The sequence below is a fragment of the Cryptomeria japonica genome, chromosome 3, assembly GCF_030272615.1.
Source record: "Cryptomeria japonica chromosome 3, Sugi_1.0, whole genome shotgun sequence".
NCBI classification, from domain to species: Eukaryota; Viridiplantae; Streptophyta; class Pinopsida; order Cupressales; family Cupressaceae; genus Cryptomeria; species Cryptomeria japonica.
The window spans coordinates 261,668,274-261,689,736 of record NC_081407.1 but is presented as its reverse complement, the minus strand read 5'-3'; positions in this window follow the sequence as shown (position 1 = coordinate 261,689,736).

Genomic DNA, 21,463 nt, shown 5'->3' with positions numbered 1-21,463 from the left:
TAATAAATAGGTGCAAGTTGCATTTTTAGGAGAATGCAAGTGGGGTGGATTTTAATGATTTAAATAAATGTTTTGTTTAATTTATTTAAAAGAGGAAAGGGGATTAAATTGAATAAATAGGATTTATTCATTTAATTGATTGTGAATTTGGTTTAATGAATTAATTAAATAAATTGAATAATTTATTTAATTAATTGGAGAATGTTTGAGGATGAATTAATTAAATATTAATTTAATTAACTAATGGCTAGTGGATTTTTAATCAAATAAATAGCAAATATTCATTTAATTAAAATGGACAGACTTGTGTGACTACAGTAGGGATACCCACTTGATCAAACAAGACTTCATACGAGGTGCACTGACTGACGGTACTCTAATTAGAGACCTGACCAACTATGGTCAACCACATACCAACATATTAACACTGGCATAAAGGACATGACTGGATACAACACCATCACAAGAAAACAGTAAATACTCGAGATCAAGGACACAAACAGGTACCTAAATCAACATACAACAATATCCAACAATCACAATCAAGGACTTGCCATTTCTTAAGCAAATGTGAATACATAAATTTAAACATGCATAGGCATAAATCAGAAAGGATAACCTTTTTCCATATTGTCTAAACATTAAAATCGATCCAGTTTCCTAATAGATCTAATTAGATTGCAATTTTGTCTACCTTGTCTAAGTACATGTCGTTCATGGTTTACTAACTCACTAAAGTTCATTTTGCATCATACAATAATTTAAATACTTCATCATGAGTTTCCAAACCAATATCACATGCTTATAATTATAATGTATCCAGTACACACAATGATATAAAATCAAATATTCATTAATTAGCTAAAAATATGATATTCATTTTTCAAATTAAACATCTTTCTCATACTTGTTCGAAAATGATAATCTAATCTCTTCTCTTGCAAAACAAAATATACTTTCTAAAAATGGAAATATACCTTTAAAAAGGAATTAAAATCGATGATCATTTACCAATTTAAATGATACTTCCTTGCATACATATATAAAAATATTAATTAAATATTAATATATATATATATCCACCATTAATAAAATATATACTAATTAATAATTAATAATAAAATTACAAATTAATATATATATTAATCCGTAATTAATAAAATATATACTAAATAATAATTAATAATAAAAAGAAACTATTTAAAAACTTTTTACTAAAATAATATAAAAAACTTTCTAAATAAACCAAATTATAAAATGCAATGCATTTTTTTTATTTCAAAAAAAATAAAGATAGAAACTGCGGGGCCCACCTCCATCCACGAGAGTGGAGGTTGTGCCCTTGCCGCGGAGGTTGCGGCCACCGTGGTGGATGTAGGCCTACGACATCCACACTATGGATGCGGGGTCTCTATGGCCACCATGGGGTCGTAGGTCTTTGCGGCCACAATGGGGTCGCAGGCCTCTACGGCCACACTATGGCCACCAGTGTGGTCGCAGACCTCCAAGGCTGCGAGCCCATGGAGGGGAGAGGGGCACGGGTTGAGCCTCGGCTCCTCTGCCCTCCAAACCCTAAAATCCGCCCCAAAATAATTTATTTTTTATATATATTTTATTTTATTTTTAATATAAACTTCTTTTAAAAAGAAAAAAAGAAAAAAAAAGGAAACTTCGGTTTTATTTTATTCACAGTCTCAAACAAAGACTCAGACCAATTTTCCAGAATACCCAAGGTATTAAAAAATATAACAATTTTGTTGAATAACCAGACTAAAATAGGCAATTTTTCCTCAACCAAATATCATATTTGGGCCAAAAAGAATCATTTCTCACACAATGATTCAACCAATCAACCAAACCCAAAACTAATTTCTCAATAAAAACTTAATTCTGAGAGCATTCAATGGAGTTTTAAACCAAAAATTCATGAAGAACAACCAAACCCAATTTTTTATTTTGAAAATCAATATGAACAACCAAATATGTAATTTGGGGGTTTGGAAAGGAAGCAAGGAGGGTTTAAATTTAGAAATTAAACTACAACTCTTCCATTTTTCCCAAAATATATGAGATTATCACAAACACAACTAGAAACCTTCAAAATCCATAAAATTTCTATTTAGCAAAGAAACCAAAGAGATAAACTAGAAACCTACCTTATTCAACAATCCTGGAAAGATTTGAAGGAGAGCCCAACCTGCAAGCTCCATAAATCTTTCTTCCCCCAAATGCCCAAAATTTTCTCCATCCAAAAATAATTTCCAAAAATAACTCTCCAAAAATAATTCTCTATTTTTTTTTTTCAAACTTAGGTTAAATGGAAAAAGTTTGACCAAAATTCCTATTTTTGGATTTAAAATACTTTCTTTCAATTAAAAATAAAAAATCATTCTTTTCAAACTATTTCAATATGCAACAACTTGCCTTTCTTATAAAAATTGATTTTCTCAATTAATTAAAATTAACCTTTCTATTTACAAAATGCCAAAGAGGCTAAATATTTCTATTTTTGAAGAAAATTTAATCTTTCCTTTCAAATGTATAAACTAAATAAATTTATCATTTAAAATTAACCATTTAATCGAACTTGCTACCAACTTGAATTGAGCAATTCTAATTAATGATTAATCGCACAAAAGGGGTCCTATTTAATTTAGCCCCCTAAATACTAATGCGTAAAAGAACACATTTAATCAAATTACATACTAAGGATTAAACACTTAATTTACCACATGCAAAACACACAACCCAAGAAAGCCAACCAGATACACGATCCACAAACCCAAACAAAAGGGAAACTGACAGACGACTGACGACGCTCACTTGAGCACGACAAGGGTAAAACGAGGGTCTTACGACCACCTAATCCAATCTCTAAGGACTAAAGAGGAACACTCAAATCTGCGAATCCAGGTGGAGACGAACCCCGTACCTATGTGGTACTATACCTGCAATCTCCTACAACCATGAGTCACACATGCATACATATATATATTCAATGAAAGTGTTAGCCCGATATTAATAACACGAATCAGGAGAACAAATAAAATTACATAAAAATTGATGCGAAAACCACATTAACAGGTACACACAATAATCATAACATCTGACTATAACATTACAACATGGTAAACTAACCAAGGTCAAACTGAGATTAGAATCTAATTAGGGTAGGTACACACACAAGAGAAATATGTCTTTGTCCTTGTCTTGCTAAGTTTTCTTTAGGGAAAGTTGTTATGAGAGGAGGTATTATTATTTCCTAAAATAGGAACTATGATGAAGGCTTAACAATTAAGCATTGATTAATCTCTTTATGTTCAACCAATCAAATTGTTGGCATAAATTTATTTTTGAAGATATGTAATGTACAATTTGCATATATTTTACTGGACATTTTGATAGAAAGTATTTTGCCAGTCTTTCATTGGTGTTGCAGATCAGTGGCAGATGCATTCACTCTTATCAATATCAGAGAACACACCACTTCTTAGAGTAGGGCTGACAAAACAATGTTCTTGGGATACTTGTTTCTGGTGATCACCTTCTGTGCAAGAGTCTGCAGAACAAGAATGGTTGAAAGGAACTATTGGCACCTTGGGTTTTATCATTTTTCCGTGCAGAGTAGATGTGGGCATACACAAGTATGCCACTTGTAGTCTACGCCATACCCATGGATAAATAGTTCACAGGTTGAACTTCCTAGTGAGCTTCATATTTAGCACAGTGACTTTTAGATCTCTTGTTGGTAAGAAGAACGATGTCGCATCCCATTCTTAAGAGAACATTAGAGATGAGCATGGGCTCATAGTTTCCAAAATACCAATTTTGTGTGATGTTCTTTGTGCTAAGGACAATGGCATTAGTGCCCTTGTTGCGGGCAACAAGGCAAGCCTTAACAAGATTGACCTTGCTAGGTTAGGGTTAGATTTGGCTTAATTTAGCAATGACTTATCATCCATCTTGCTAGGTTATAGTTGGAATTTTTATAGGCTAGCGGAGAATAATTCCCCATCATGTGGATTAAGGTTGGGTTGGTACAGTCTAGTGTGGAGCTCTTAGCCTATCTTGTTGTAGTGGCATTTGTATAATCAAGGTGAGGAGTTCTTACCCTGCCCTATTGGGATGGAATAGTTTCTAATATCACAAATTTTAACATATTCAAGCTTTCTTTTTAACGAATTGGGTGCCATAGTTAAGCTTTTAACAAATAATTTTAGACAACAATGTATATTACATTCGATAAGATTGGGTTCCAATGGTTTTGTTCTCTCTGAAATTTGTGTTGTCGATAGTCACCATAGAAGTCCTATCTAGGGTGAACATCCCAACCCCATACATATTTTTGAGTGTTGCTTGTGATTAGATATGGCATAGTTGTACACTCTTGTTTCTTTTTTCATGTGATTCGATTTGAAATAACTTACCTATAAAATATCTTCATCTCTTGAGGGGACTAAATTATTCTCTCCTCAGTGAAATTGGCTTTTTTTTTTAAATTGAGTGCAATTGTGGTATTCTTGCTTATTTCATGATCTAGTGATTCATGGATTATTTCATTGGCTAGAAGCCTAAATACAAAAAATACTTCAAATGATTACTCTTATGGGTATTCGCTTTCATCCTAATTTCTCTTGTATTTATGTCTCGTACTTGATTTCTTTTTAAGTTTTAATATGCTTTGGCTATGATTATAAAAATCTAACGGTTGCACCTACAAACCTTAGTGTGTTGATGGCTATATACTTATGTGTATTGTTTATTGACAATTATTTACCACATGGATGTGGTAACTTTTTTACATGTTTAGATGTATGGGTGTTTGCCTTCATCCTGTCGTCTCTAGTTTTTCTTTGGGTTTGTTCTATTAGTTTTGATATGACATTTTTACAATGGTTTAATGTAGCACCAAATATTTAAAACCTGAGTTAGGATGCTCTATATGGTGACTGGTGAGTATTTATGAAAAATGCATGAAAATTATTTGCACTTTTGTGACAAGTTCCCAACTTTTAAGCGATTTATTCATAGGAAACAACAAAAATAGACTTTGGATATGCTATTGTTGTAAATGATAACTTTTTAGCTATGTTAGTTCATAATCTAGATTGTTCTGAATTTTTACTCAATGTATATCATCTAATGACAAGTGGATTGATAAGTAACAAACAGTTAGCAGCATACAAGCCAACCACAATGCATGGAGAAAATTCACCTGATAGTATGTTTTTAAACTAAAGTAATTTTTTTTGGATCTTAAACAATATGATTTATTAGTCTATTCACAATTTTTTGTTTAATAATGTTTACCAATGAGCCTATTGACAGGTGGGTAAAGCATTTACAATTAGTTTGACATTTAATCAATTTCATTAGTAGCTATAGTACCATTTAAAGACTAGGATACATAATTCTAAAACTAAATAAATTTGAATGAATAGGCATGTAAATAATAAATGGCTCAAATGGTAAAAAATTAAGGTAGAGCGAGAACCCATTTAACAATATTTTTTCTTGAATTTTTTTTTTCCAAATTTCTTCTCAACAACAGTAGAGGACTTTGACCTATTCACAACATTGAATGGTAATCTATACAACTTGTGGGTGGAAGGTCGATTGAGTGAATATTCTTCATTATGGCTTAAGGATTTCACATAATGTTATCCTACAAGAGTGTTGCCTTAATTGTTATTTAGTATTCATAAGTATCTTGACCTCTATTAGATTTCAGATGTTTGTGTGAGGTATCATCATGATCAAAGGAATTATTGAATTGTATGATTTTGAAGTTTCCCATTGTGGCCATCCAAATTTTTTAATGGTCGTTTATGACATCATTTGGTGTTGCTACAAATTCTTGTAATTGCTTCCCTAACATTTGTATGACACTTTTTGGGAAACAATGAAATTGTTTAAACAGTAGGATTTGTAATAATTTCCAATAGTAACCATGTTAACACATATGGATGGTTTCTTACTGTCAAATGGTGCAATCTATAGGCAAGAGGTGGATCAATTTAAATACAATTATCATGCTTATTATATATTTTAGTTGAAATAGAAGCTAATTAAATAGTCTTATTCGAGAGAGATCTTATTTGAGAGAGGGGGGGAATACCGTCAGTAAAATTTTATTGTTGTTAAATAAAATGAACTCCTACATCTTAAAGAATTTTATGGTAAAGTGCTCAAGGAAGGTGAAAAATGTAAACTCAAAAATGAGACGGGGAAGCAAAGAATTATATGTTTTGATCAAGGAAGTTGAACAATGTGAAGAGCCAGCTTCCCTACCCATTTAAGGAAAATTAGTCAACACATTAACAAAATTGTATAGTGTATGTCAAGTTTATGCTTAAACTTTCTATTTCAATCATGATATCTGCCATGATACCATGCATGATTGCAATATTACAAGTTTGTCATCAACAAAACCATTCCTACATTCTTTGGCAAGAGATTCGTTGCTCTACAACACCTGTTATTTTTTGCACTCAATTACAGAGAGTCAGCCTTAGAAGCATGGTCAAATTAGGAGTGATGAGGAGTGATAATCCTAATGGTGCAATCTATCAAGACTATGTCATGCAAGACCAAACCACTTAAACGAATGACTAGTAGCATTCCTAATGCTAGACTTATGTCCCCATGGATACGTAGTGATGGTTGTAGTTATACTTGTTCTAGTAGACGGGCTGGCTTAAACAACACACACTAAGCTTTGACCACTTAGATGGCTGGTGTGGGCCCGCTTAATCCATTATGTTCTCTTACCTATTTTCATTCTAGTAAACACTCTTGTTACAACTAGTGGTAGCAGTCAGTGGTTAGTAGTTCCTACGCGAAACAAAACCAAACTCAAATTCAAATGTTATTCCCACGTTGCTACAAACATTTGGTGGGAGTCGTAAAGTGTCTTCATGAGACAATTGGATTGTTTCACAAGACTCCAAGATGATCAATTCACATTTTTGCTAGCATAATCACAATTGGTGCAAAAATGGGAGCGTTGGAACAAGTTTTAGGTATCCGTAAAAGCTTGAATGATACGCCACTTTCATTCGATGTAGTTGAAAATGGTTTGTAGACATACATTCAAAATGGGGAAGCATAGACAAGGCACATGAGGTGTTTGACCGAATGTCTAAAAAAAATGTGGTTTAATGAAATGACAAGGTCAGTGCTATAAGAACTCCTGCTGACAAACAATGTGAAGGAGGAACAAATGCAAGTTTATTTAAACACACAAAACTTTTGTTATTTTCAGTTACTAACCACCTATATATAGCTTCTCCGCTTTTAACTTTGATTTGGTATTTAAAAAATGAGCTCTCTATGCATTGATTGTGCCTATATACAAGTTTCGTTGCTTCTATTTTAAGTCTTATATATTCATAAAGGGGTGTGCATCCATTACTTGGAAAAAAACTAGTATGCATACTATATTGCACAATCAACAATTTATTTACAATTTGAAGTTTGCTCTTTGTCATAACAAATGTGTTTGAAGGTCCGTGAATGGGCTTATTCGAGTGGATCCGAGTCTTGATTGTAGGGCAAAAATTAAATGGTGTAAACTGGAAGGATGGGTTAAAATAAATTTTGGTAGTGCCTCCAAAGGCAATCCGGGGCCATCAGGGATTGGATTTGTGGCTTGGGATTGGAAAGGTGATATTCTGGCTTTTAGAGCTCGGAGATTTGATAATGGATCTAATAATATAGCAGAAGGAATGGCAACTTTAACGGAAATTCGCTTCACTAAATCTTTGGGCTTTTCCAAAACTCATATTGAAGGGGATTCATTAAAAATTGTAAATGCTATCATTGCAAGTGATTGTCAGGCATGGCACCTGAGTAAATTAATACATATTATTAGGGATGAGTTGGCTGATTTCCAAGGTTTCAAAGTGGGTCATGTTCATAAGTCAGCAAATGACGTGGCTGACACTTTGTCAGAATGGGCGGTTGGCTTCAAGGAAATCAGAGAAGCTCATGTGGAGGATTTTTGTACTGTTTTTCTCGAGTTCTGAATTGGCACTCTATTTCATTATGAAGCATTTATGAATTGGTAGGGAATGTGTTTGTGTGATGAAACGACACATGTGGGATGTTTGATAAATTGTCGGCTAGGGGATATGATGGCATTCATCCCCTTTCATCCTTTGACATCAATTTGAGGTGGTTGGCAAGAATGGAGGCTAACTTCCCTCTTTACATTGACAAGGTGCAGGCTACTTTTTCCAGACTGGTTTCTTTGCTTCGCATGAAACAACTGTTCAAGGTGAAGGATGATGAATTCATCCAAATCATGGAATCGTTGTTCAGGGAGGTGTTTCTGGAGGCAAAACACAGGTATCACTCGAACATGGATGTGGTAACTATGGTGGTGGCATGGGGATTGGAATTGGGTGACTCCATAGAAAATGTGGAATGGGTTGTGAGGGCTATCCTGGATGATGAGTGGTTGGTGGGTCTCAATTCGATTCTTGAATGGGCCATTCCAGAGGCTGGATTTGATGTTGTTGAGTGCTTTGTTGATCAGAGGATGGCAAACCTTCATGAGTTGGTTCCCTTTATGCGGTGACCAACGAGTTTCAATCCAGTTGAACGAAGGGCGGAGGCAGTGCTTGCGTGGAATTCCTTGAAGAATCTATTGCGACAGAGGCTAGTCGTGGGTGGTGGTGTTTTGGTTATAGTGGCAAATGCTAGAGGTAGGGATGCAAATGTTGGTCATGGTCGAGCTAGGCGCCGACGCAGACGAGCACACATGCATTAGCGGCTTGTGGTTGCGAGAGGTTGTGGTGTGCTCCAGCTTCGGCTTCCTACAGTCAAAAAGGCAAATTTTCCTCTTTTGGGGGTACAAGGATACGTTTTCAATATGGCAGTTTTTTGTTTTTCTCTGAGAATAGGGAATTTCCTTGCTAATATGTAAAAAGTTTAAATTGATATACAGGTCGAGTATTTTTTTTGGCTAGTGGATGTGGATTTCCCAGTTTTTGAGTGGAAATCGTATCACTGGGATGTATGGACGTTTAGTCTGGTCTCTATAATTATTGTGGGCAGTGGATAGTAGGGTTGTTTTTTGAAAGGGGGTTACAATTAATTTTTTGGTTTGCTGTCGAGAATGGTAGTACGTCATTTTTTATGGTCATGGGGGTGTGGTGCAATGTCTGGTTTTTTTGGGAATTTGGTTTCTCTCCACAAAGTGATGTGTGTAATGATGCTAATGTAATAGCCTACTTTTTTAATAATAAATAAAATAGCAATTTACCGATTAAAAAAACAAATGTGTATGAAAGTCATATTCTTTGATTTGCAAAGATCAAAATGGGAAATGACAAAAAAAATATGTACAAACAAGAGAAATTTTAAACTTGTGTTTGAGGAAATGATAAAATTTTAGCTTGAAACTTCATATGGGTTTCGTCATGGATCTTAAAAAACTAGTGTGGTTTTAGTCAAACATTATCAAACAACGAATTTGGTGTATTAACGGGTCTGCTTTTTGTTTCTTAAAATATTTTATGTAGACCTGCAAATGTAGACACTTGTAATAGGAAAAGCTTACATCCAACTTTCTCTTCATTTGTGAAAGCATACACTCTTCTAGTGGCTCTTGCAGTATTGTTGAAAGACCATTTAGTTAGCTTTTATGTCCATTAGGTGTAGATTATTTAACCCAAATAGTGAATTAGAGAAATTTGAACACATCTTTCTCCTATAAATGGATTCATAACACAATATTTGAACTTGTACAATGTCATGTCAATAATCTAAACAACATTATTTTATTTGTTATTTCTTAAAAAAAATTAATGTAGATCCAAAATATACAATGAATAAAAAATTCACAACTAGAGTGTTTGGAGAATTTGGTTTTCAAGGAAATAAAGTATTGTCTCGTTTAATAGAATCATTCACATATTTGTAACAATTAAGGTTTTTAATATCTAATTTTATTATCTTGTATAGATTTTGAATTTATATTATAACACTTTTCATTGGATGTCACATAAATGATATACTTGAGTAAAAATAAAACATATACTGATCTAGATTGTCCGCTTGAATGCTAATCATCATATCTTAAACTTTTACTTAGATGATACTATAAAATTTTGATAATAAAATATGATAAAGTAATTTGCTAAAACTTGCAATGTTAAGATGTGTAATGCTTGTGTCAATAGGAAACATTCTATGAACGAATATGTAATACAAAATTTTCCTTGTTTTCCACTAAAAAATGAACATTGGGTAAAATGATAATTTTGAGCTAGGGGGAGAATTTGTACCGAAGTAAGCACGAATAAAGGGGCAACAATGATGACTAGATGATGAATGCATGGAAAGTGATGCAAACATGAGTGAAATGGGTGTTAATAGGAATCTAGCCATGAACTAAGCTCAAAATAAGAGCATGTTGCATGTCATTAAGGCATTCTCATCAAAGTGGGTACACAACTAAATGAGAAATGTGATGGGCATGCTAATATTTGAATAAATATCCCCGTCACAACACTTCATAACAAACATTTCCTTTTGGCATAAATTAAAATTGTTAATTTATCCTTAACTCATTTTATATTTTTAGATATTCTTGCAATTACAGTCATACATGTGTACCATTCTTTCTAATGGTGTACTGATCATTGATAGTACTTTCCTTAAAATCTAATGAATTGTGTTTGTATGTAGAAAATTCTGAATGCAAACTAGAGAGATTGAAAAGATGAGCTAAACAATCAACAAACACATATTTCAACCACACTCAAGATTAGGACTTTGAGAAGGAAGAAAACCAAATAAACCAAATAAAAACAATTAAACTGCAAACTCTATATTATCCTTCAACCTGATAGTCCCCTAATTTGATGTGTTCTTTCCATATGATAGATACTTGATTTTTCTCCATGATAGTGAATGCAAGGTGGAAACTAAGCTAAGATGGGATGCAAGATGCTATGCTAAATGGATGTGGATGAATAGATGATGAGTAAATATTTTTGCATGGAAGTGGATAGACAATTTTACATTATGAGAGTATGAAAATGAAAGTGGATGAACAATGAAGGAAAAATGGGGGGTTAAAATAGGTTAAAATGAGAGATGGAGAGGCATGAGAGGAAGACATGTGTCCCTAAGAAGGGCATGTGTCATGGAAGGACACATGCCATTTGAATGAATGACATGTATCCTTGAGGACACATGCCTATTTGGGAGTGAGGCACCCGAATTGGAAGGTTCTATTCCAAAAGAGATTGCAAAATAGATATATTATCATGGTTTAGGATATTTTGGATATTTTTCATTCCCTAAAAAATAAGCATATTTGCATGACTTAGGATATTTGGGATATTTTCCCAAATTTTAGGAACTGGTTCCTCCAAAAATGAGGATATTTCCATGGCTTAGGATATTTGGAATATTTTCCCAAATTTTAGGAAATTCGTTCCTCCAAAAATGAGGATATTTCCATGGCTTAGGATATTTGGGATATTTTCCCAAATTTTAGGAAATTTTGTTCACCAAATTCAAAGGCATTTCACAAATTTTAGGAAATTTGGGATATTTTGGGAATGCACGCATATGATAAGGGATATGGGAAAGGGTTGACTAAACCCTTGGTTAGTTAGGTGGGTTAGGCTAGAGGAAGGGTTGGATAAGGGTTAGAGTTAGGAGACATGTGGGGAAATAGAATTAATTAATTAAAATTAATTAATTCTGCGAGGGAATATTAGGAGGAAAGGACAAAAGTGAATTAAACAATCAAATTATGCATTTGATTTATTCAATAGAAGAAAAGGGTCAAATTTAATTAATTAAATGATTTATGATTGTCACATAATTAATTAAAGGGGGACTCTAGCATAATTAATAAGATTAATTAACTAGAAGGAGGGAACACTAATTAATTAAATAATGCATAATTATTTAATTAAAGGCACACTTAGGATAGCTAAATTCAATTAATCAAATTTAGGTGTCTACAATGTTGATATCCACAAATAAGAAATGTGACTAGTTATTCTAGTTGACTCCTAATACTTTTCATGTTTCACCAAGAATGCTTAAATTCTTCTTTAAACCATGAATTTTGGTTTAGCTAAATTCAATTAATTAAATTAATCAAATTGAGGTGTCTACAATGTTGATATCCACAAATAAGAAATGTGAGTTGTTTTTCTAGTTGACTCCTAATACTTTTCTTGCTTCACCAAGAATGCTTAAATTCTTCTTTAAACCATGAATTTTGGTTACATCTACACACAGGAAACTCAATATAGTTATTTTTCTCAAGTCTACACCAATATATTCAATATGATCTTACCATGATGATGGTTGGTTTGATTCAATTTATTAATAACTTTGATTGTTTGATCATATAAGGTTTCCTCTAATGTCTTAATATTTGTAAAAGTGACGATTCCCTCATTTAGACAATGTCATTAGAAGTGTTGAGGACATTACAATTATGAAAGAAGGGAGAACCCTTTCCAATCATATCTTCTATTGTATAAAATGTGTATTACTTGTCTAAGGGTTGTTCCAATGTGCACTAACAAAGAACGAGCACAATGGTGAATATAATTTATAATTGTTATGATTTTAAGGAATCTGATAGATGAGAAATATACTACCTTTTACATTGATAGCATATATTTATTGATTTCATGTACATTAAATATTTGATGAGTTAGTACGTACTTGAGTAAGAGAATATAATTTCCTTGATCAAATTATTGTACTACTTAAACTTTTAGTAGTGTCCCATTTATCAACAATTGAAAGTATCATAGAAAAAAAGTATACACATTTTTTATTAAATAAAAATTATATAAATTGTATTACTTATAGACATGTATGTACAAATGTCTTTACAAACAATTCAAAAGAAAATACATGTTCATAGGCTTTGACAACAATAGTCACAATATTATTGGGATTAACTTTTTTCATGATTGTTTAATGTAAGAGTTGGTAAAGAATTTTCTAGAGAACAAAATATTTAGCTAAAGATGTACCCACCCAAGATCTAGGAACTTCAATAAAAGTACAAGAGGGATCAGATGTGACAAAATAATGTTGTTCTATCAAAGGATACAAGTAAGCGATGGAAATTAAATAAGAATACAAAGAGAACTTCTTGGTTACATAAACCAAGGTGAGACATAGGATTACATAAGTTTATCATAGGTGTTTGAGGCTACATTTATGAAGATGCAATCCAAATTCTAATGGAAACAAATGTAGAACATTATACAAAGATAAAGACACCTCCTCCAAATGCTACTCAAAGGTCTCCATACAATATTTGAAGTAGATGGTACAATTTCATAGGAGCTAACATAAATCTACGAGATGAATATCATAAATAGTGTCCTCAAAGTCTAAAACATAAGAACTAACAAAATGAATTTGTGATGCATATCAAGTAATCATCCCAAGTAGTTACATAACTAGAAGATAATGAAAATATTGTTGCACCAAATCATTAGAAGCCATGGATGTAGCAACACTAATCTTATTAGAAGCAATAGTAGATGAAGAAGCGTACTTAACGTATGCCATTCAACTACATTGTTCATCCTCCAACTTTTCATATGATATATATTTTGATTTTATGAATATGTAATTCAATTAAATATCATGTTATCATAAAATCAATCTTGAATAGATACCACAATAGTATATAATAGTGATCTATATTACACCCTATGTACGTTATAATTTTACGAATCGAATGTCATTCTCCATAGTACCAAATTCTCATAACAAAAAATAAAAGCAAAAGAAATTTCTAAAAAGTAAAAGTAAAACTTTGCTCCTTCAATATTAGTTTAAGTATAACATGGTGCACATTATATTAGTGCAATCTTATTTTCCATATCACTTCAATTACTATTGACAATAATCTCCATAAAAAATATTCTCCATGTTTAAATCATGAAAACAATTCACATGTCTTACAACAATTTTTCTTGTAGCAATTCTAGATATTAATTTGATTATAGTGTGACAATCAACACATACTTGAAGGTTTTTCACAACTCCAATAGTTGTTCTTGGAGGGCATATTTGATGAAACAAAAGAAATTTCCCTCTTCACTATCACAATAGATAAATAATTAACTTTCCTCTTTTTCCACATCATTAAGTAAATGTCACGAACTTGGAAAATACCCTCCTACTTTCATCTCCCAAGCCAACTTCTCCAAATTTGCATGAATCTCATTTTTCTGGATACGATTTATCTCCTATACAAAATGAATATACCATTTTATGGTCCTCGATCCAACTACATCTATGGATCTTTTAATTCTTTTATCTTTCATTAATTTCCTTATCATTTGAACGATGCACCATTTGTACACGTTTATATAGATGGTTGAGAAAGTAATCATTTTTAGGATCCAAATCAAAAGCTATGTCACTTTAAATATTTCTAGGACTAAGTTCCAATGGAGTAGTGTCAAGAATTGTTTTTAAGGAAAAGGGAGTTCCATTAGGCCAAAAAATGGTATAGTAATTAACATTTCCATCTAATAAATAGGAACCCCAACCTTTTGGTTTGTAATTTAAGTGAGTACATTTGAGACGGAGTTGGAAATAATTGTTCCCACCAAGGAAATTTTCCGCCACTTATTAATCATTGAAGTTTTTAATTTTCTCAAATTAATTTTGTTTTCATTTTATATTATTATATTTTGTTATAATTTTTTTTTTAAAATCATAAGGTCACGAGCTTCTATAAATTTTGAAGGTTAAACTTTTAAATTTTAACTACGCTAGAAAATCATGACACCACCCACTTTAAAATACTCTTAAACATTTTCAATATTACCCAATTTTTTTTTTTAAATCCCTCAACTCTAATGTTTTTTTTTTCTTAATAAAAGTGCTACAATAATTCTAAAATTTTAAGGCAATCTTACAAAATTCATTTTGTGCCCATCCAAGATATCCTAAAATTAATGCATTCCACGAAGCCACATTTCTCTGAGGCATTTCGGCGAATAGTTCACACGACTAATCTATGCTTTCATTTGTTGTATAGCAGCTACATCTGACAAAATTCCTCCATGCAAATAGGTACTCAACCAAACACCCCTTATATTTTTCCCTTTGTTCTATGAGTCCTCCTCTTATTCATGCCTTCACGTATATAAAAATATATGCCCAATTCTAGATCTTTACTTCAACAATTATGCTTCATTTAGCCTAGATATATTTATGTACATGTGTGTAGTGAAAATATTAACATTAAGAAACAAAATATAATCTTTTATTTTTCTAATTAAATTAAATATATAAATGTATGGAAATAGTAACATTAAATTTCTATATTCTATAATAATTAATTAAATCAATCAAATAAATTAATATTTAAATTTGTAATCATATATCAAAAATATTATATCCATTAATCTAATTGTCCAATTAAATCAATCGCAAAGCATAATCATCATTTAAACCAATCGTAAGGCATGATGCACAACACATTCACAATAAAATCAATCTATATGTATGATGAATATATTTGTGAGTGTGTGTGGGATTTCTATCATGTCAATCATTGCTAAATGGCTAAGTCACCTCTACCTCAACAATGTCCTTGTCTTCAACTTGTTCCCTACACCGCACACAAATCCATAACCATAATTGAAACATTTGCAATAAAAAATTTGACATCATTAAATTAAAAATCCCTGCATTCTTAGTAATCACATCTAACTACTATTCACACACCCACACATTTACCGATGAATCAAACAACATATGTCAATTGTCGAATTGTCTCATCCAATTTTCATATATTATTATTGTCAAGTCTATACAAGCAAAAATTGAGATGTGATAGTCAAGCAACTCGATAAGCATCTAGTAGATAAGAATAACCTCCTAACACCAAACCAAACCACCACTAAACAACCACATACATGATCATGTCATGCCAATTCTCAAATGTATCTACATATCCAGGGCACCATAATTATTATCCTTATTGTACATGTATTTGTAGCGTCCTAAAATTGCGACACTTGCAATTTTGACTGCATTTCGGTCTTCACGATGGCGATGCAACACTGAACCTGAATGGAGACCCCGAAACCTGATTATGACACCAAAAACTGCATTCTCTTGCACCCTGGCCTGAACCTCCTTTGCACCCTGCTGTCCCGGGAGGTGGGACCAGAGCGCCCAGCGCCCTGGTCCTTCAGGACCAGGGTGCCCAACGCCCTGGTCCCTGGCCCTATTTTGGGCCCAGTCTCCTATGGGACTTCGGGTCCTTTTGTTTGCAATTTGGAAAATAAACTTTCCTGGTCGGCCTAAGGTCGGGAAAATCAGTCTATTAACCCTAATTGGCAAGTATATAAACTACATTTGCCTCTCCCATTTGGGTAAGAAGGACATATGTGGACAAGCGTGGAAACTATACTCAAGCATTCAAGCATTCAAGCATTCCTTCAAGTAATTGATCATTTCAAGTCTCCATTCAAGGCTAAGTGTTGCATTCAAGACAAGGATTCAACCATTGAAGAGGAGATCACTTACAACACATTACATGCTACAACATACAACATACAACAAACAACAACATCTATACCTTCGCACATAAGGATACAAACATCCTTACAACAAGGTATTAGTACTTGTTTTACATTACATTTACAGCAATTTCTCATTTCTTGGTTAATTCCAAAACCGGGGTTTGACCTAAAGGCAAACCCCTAATCCCTAACCCCCCAATCATCTTCGCTTTTCTGTGTGTAGGTTGCAGGTACGCGGCTGAAATTGAAGATCTGGAATCCTTGTGCAGAGACGAACAGATCCCCCTTCGTTTCGCGGATTTTTCGAAGGACCGTGGCGCTCGGGCACCATCGTCCCGACAACTTTTGCTCAAATTTGTAGGACAGCGCCGTATCGACATTTTACTGTCGATTCCAGGTCCGCAGCTTCATCCTATATCCCTATCTCAATTTATAAGCGAATCTTTCTCACTTCCTATGCATGCCTAGCTTAATTCTTCTATCAACATTCTTTACAAAAGAGGGTAGCCTTGCTGTCTTAACCCTTGAAACTCATTTAGCATCCAATCTTGCATTGTGTGGGATTGGATCTTGTGAATTTCAACCCCTCTTTTGAATGTAAAGTCCCTCCTAAGTGAAAACCATCAACCCTAGAGTGACTCTCCCTTCTCTCTCCTTGGAGTTGGAAGAGGGGAGAGCAACTAGGGTTCGATCGCGATTTTCCGCTTTACATTTTGGTGAACCCGACGTGAACATCCTTTCTGATTATTCATAGTTAGATCTGAAAATTGGATTCCTTGATTACATTTCCATGTTTGATCTTTTGCAAAATTTTAGAGGTTAATTGCATAAAAACCCTAAATTTTCTTTTTAAGTAATTAAACTTGTGAAATGTTTAATTGTTAATGCTTGTTTCAGATCTGCCCTTCTATTACAAATTATCAATTCATATTTTTGTGTTAATCTTTAAAATTAAGTGGTTAAGTGTCAAAACCCTAATTTTTGAAACCCTCTTGATTCAACCTTTGTCCGACAATTTCACTAATCAAAACACTTCCAAATCGGCTGTAACTTTGGATTCCGGCATAAAATCACAATATCTTTCATCCTTGAAAATTTGGAAAAAAGTTGCGGGGACCGTGTGCACTCCGAGCGCCATCGTCCCTGACATTTTTTCTGAAATTTCGAGAGCGAGATCTTACTGTATTTTTCTGCTAAAATCCAGAATTTTGGCTGATTTTATCAATTTTAACACCTTCAAAATTACAGTCAAAGTTGGTCTAGCGATTGCTTGGATTGAGGCTTTTAATCATTCAAAAATTGTTGAAATTGAAATTTGTGTCAAAATTGTGTTTCTTACAGTCTTGAATCTGAAAAGTGTGTTTGCATTCATTCGAAATTTCAGTGCTTTATTCGAATTTTTGCAATTTGTGACTTTTGAAATTAAGTGCTTAATTACAACAACTTTGATTTCCGCTTTCAAAATTGAATTTTGCGTGAAATTGAGTCAACCTTCAAATTTCAAAACTTGCATTGCTTTTGGTATTCCCTCTAAAATCATAAAATTCAAAATTTCAATTTCCCTCTCTTTTTCAAAATTCAAATTTTGCATTTTTCAACAATCTTGGTAGGGTTCAATTTTGAGATTGCAACTTTAATTTGGCCTATCTACAGATCGTAAAATCACTCAATTTTTTTAGGTTAGCTGTAAAATCATCATAACTTTCATCCCTGCAAATTTCGGAAAAAGTTGCAAGGACCGTGTGCACTCCGAGCGCCACGGTCCCGGACATTTTTTCCGAAATTTCGGGAGATTGTCCTGACTGTATTTAACAGCTTAAAGCTAGAAGATTGGCCGGTTTTACTGAAATTTGCTACCTCTAAAATTCAAAATCTTCTCTCTCTCTTTAGTGCATGAGTTTTACAACAATAAGCCCTACTTACACTATTCCCGTTAGACGAAGCCTTAGAATTAAGTCTTTCCAAGGTTTGATTACTGAAAAGATGGAACCTAATTTGAATGGTCTTTTTAACGAGGACATGGGTAATTCCTCTAATCCTCTTAATGATGAAGAAGCTCTCCATGAGGTTTCTGTAGAACAACTTTCAAAATTGGATAACCAATTTGACGATTTTCGACAATGGATGTCTCAAGAATACCCTGATAGTCAAGCTCTTCCTTTAATTGAGGGTCTAAAACGTATGCTTCAAAGTGATAAGAATGGAATTGATATTTTGCGTGGTATTGCACACATTGTGGATTCAAATGTGATGCCTATGAAGAGTTGTGTCGAAACCTTAGGTTATACACAACCTCCTACTCAAGACAATCATTCTATTCCTTTGACGACTCCTATTGCTGGTATACCTACTTTTACATCAAATATAATGACTACTTCAATACAAGACATTCCCCCTGTGATCACTAGTCATGGGGGCAATCCCTCTTCTTCAATTAATCCTCTTCCTTCATTCAATCCAACTGCTTCATTCATTCCTTCAATGAGTGTTCCTCTTATATCTCCACAAATGAACATGACGCAAGGGGGCAATTCATTTAACCCTTCCATTCCTCCTTGTAGTGTTCCTCCTTTCCAATCATCTCCTATGACTAACTATCATAGTGTCCCACCACCTTACTCTTTACCTTCTTTCAATAACATAACACCTCCATCACAATCTAACACATCTAATATGAACTCTTCGACTGAAGCGACCATTAACAATCTTGCACAAACTGTCTCTTCTTTACAACAACAAATTGCCTCTATGAATCAATCTAAGTTTAGTGTGCCCACATTTGATGTTGCGAGTCCACTTTCTCTTGACATTGTTCGAGCTATCCCCCCTAAACATGTTGAAATTCTGCATTTGGAGCTTTATAATGGTAAGGGTGATCCTCTAACACATGTTAAGACCTTTCAAACAACATGTACTGATTTTGCTTATGACCAAAGGTTGCTTGCAAAACTGTTTACTAGAACATTAAGAGACAAAGCCCTACAATGGTATTGCTTGTTGCCTTCCTATTCTATTACTTCTTTCGAACAACTTGCAAATGCTTTCATTCAACAATTTCAAAACAATATAAGTCCTAAAGTTACTTTGATTGATTTAATGCATTGCAAACAAGGTGTTAAAGAAAAAGTGACTGATTTCATTGGTAGATATAAGCATTTGTATGCTCAAATTTCCTTTCCAGTGCCTGACAATGATATTCAAAGAATCTTTATTTCTAATTTACAAAAAGACATTAGAGAAAAACTCCTATTTTCTGAGTTTACTTCTTTCCAACAGTTGTGCGCAACTCTTCACCATTATCAACTGACTGTGAGTCAAATGGAACAATCACATCCTATGGCTCCGAGTGATAAGGGTGATAGTAGTCAACAACCATTTGGGAAGTTTAAACCGAACAGAGAGTCCATTAAATTCAATGAAAGCATCATCAACAACAATGTGAATGTAGCATCAGGTGTGTCTCCTATTTCTAAGTTTTTCAAGAGAGAAAGAAAGTTTACTCCTTTGAATGAATCATTGCATAGTATTATGAATAAGTTATTGGAACAAAATGTGCTTACTCTTCCTCCTATAAGGCAAATTGATCCTGCAAAGATTAATTCACCCTATTTTGATAACAAATCTTTTTGTCAATTTCATCGTCAACCTGGGCATGATACTGAAAAATGTTTTGCTTTAAAGGGGAAAATTCAAGATTTGATTGATAATAATACTATCTCTGTTTCTGGAGTGAATGATAAAGGCAACACATCTGTAGCTCCTCCTAACCAAAATCTTCAGATTTTTACTGATCCATTACCTTCTCATACCTCTAATGCGATTGATACTACTGATTCCTCTGTCTCACCTGATGATCTCGTGTCTATGACTCCGAATGTGATTAATTTTGTGGAGCAACAGAAAATCCCTAAAGAACCTTCCATCACATTTGATTCCAGTGAAACTTTCAGGGCACCTGATGGTCATTTATATATAGTTGCAAAAGTCAAAAATACACCTTGCCGTGGAGTGCTTATTGATCCTTCTTGCATGGTTAATATCATTACTGAAGAATTTCTTTTTACTTTGCAATTGAATCAAGTGATCTATGATGAAACAAATGTAGTTGTGAAACTATTTGATGCATTTTCTTCTCCTGCAATTGGTTCTATTACATTACCTATTGAGGTCCATAACAAATCCCTTGATGTGGACTTTGCTATTATTCCATCATCTGAACAATTTCGTGTGAAGCTAGGCTATCCTTGGCTATCTTCCATGAAAGCTATTGCTTCTCCTATTCACAAGTGTCTAAAATTTCCACATAATGGTGAAGTTGTTACTATCAATCATAGTCTCTTTAAACCAGTTGAAAGAACTTCTAGCATTCCTATTGATTACTTTTGGCCTAAACAATTCCAATCTCTTCCACCGCGAAGTGATCATCTTTTCAAATCTTATCAAAAGTGGAAAACAGATATGATCCTATCTCTAAGTGAACCTAGAACACCCAAACTTGACATTCCTATCATTCTTGAGAAGGAAGTTCTTCCTTTGAAAGATAAAACTAATGTCTTTCCTCAAGAAGATTCCCAACCTATTCCTATGGATGTGACTATGCCTATATCTAATAAACCTCCTAAGAGTAGATCTATCCCTCCTCGTCATGATGGACTTGGTCTCCTTCATAAACCAAATATTCCTCCCTTATATGGAGCAGTTCCTCCTCCTTCCTCTTATGGAGAGAAGAGACCTTCCTCTTCTCCTATTAGTCAACCTAAGAGACCACAGCCTAAACACCCAAGTGATAAGGATGAGAACATTCCTCCTCCTCAATCTCCTAATCTTCCTACTAAGACTAGACGAAATCGTTCTGCACGTGAACGCTGGTGAAAGCGTCGTCTTAGAGCTCAAACTTTGCAATCTCCAAAAAC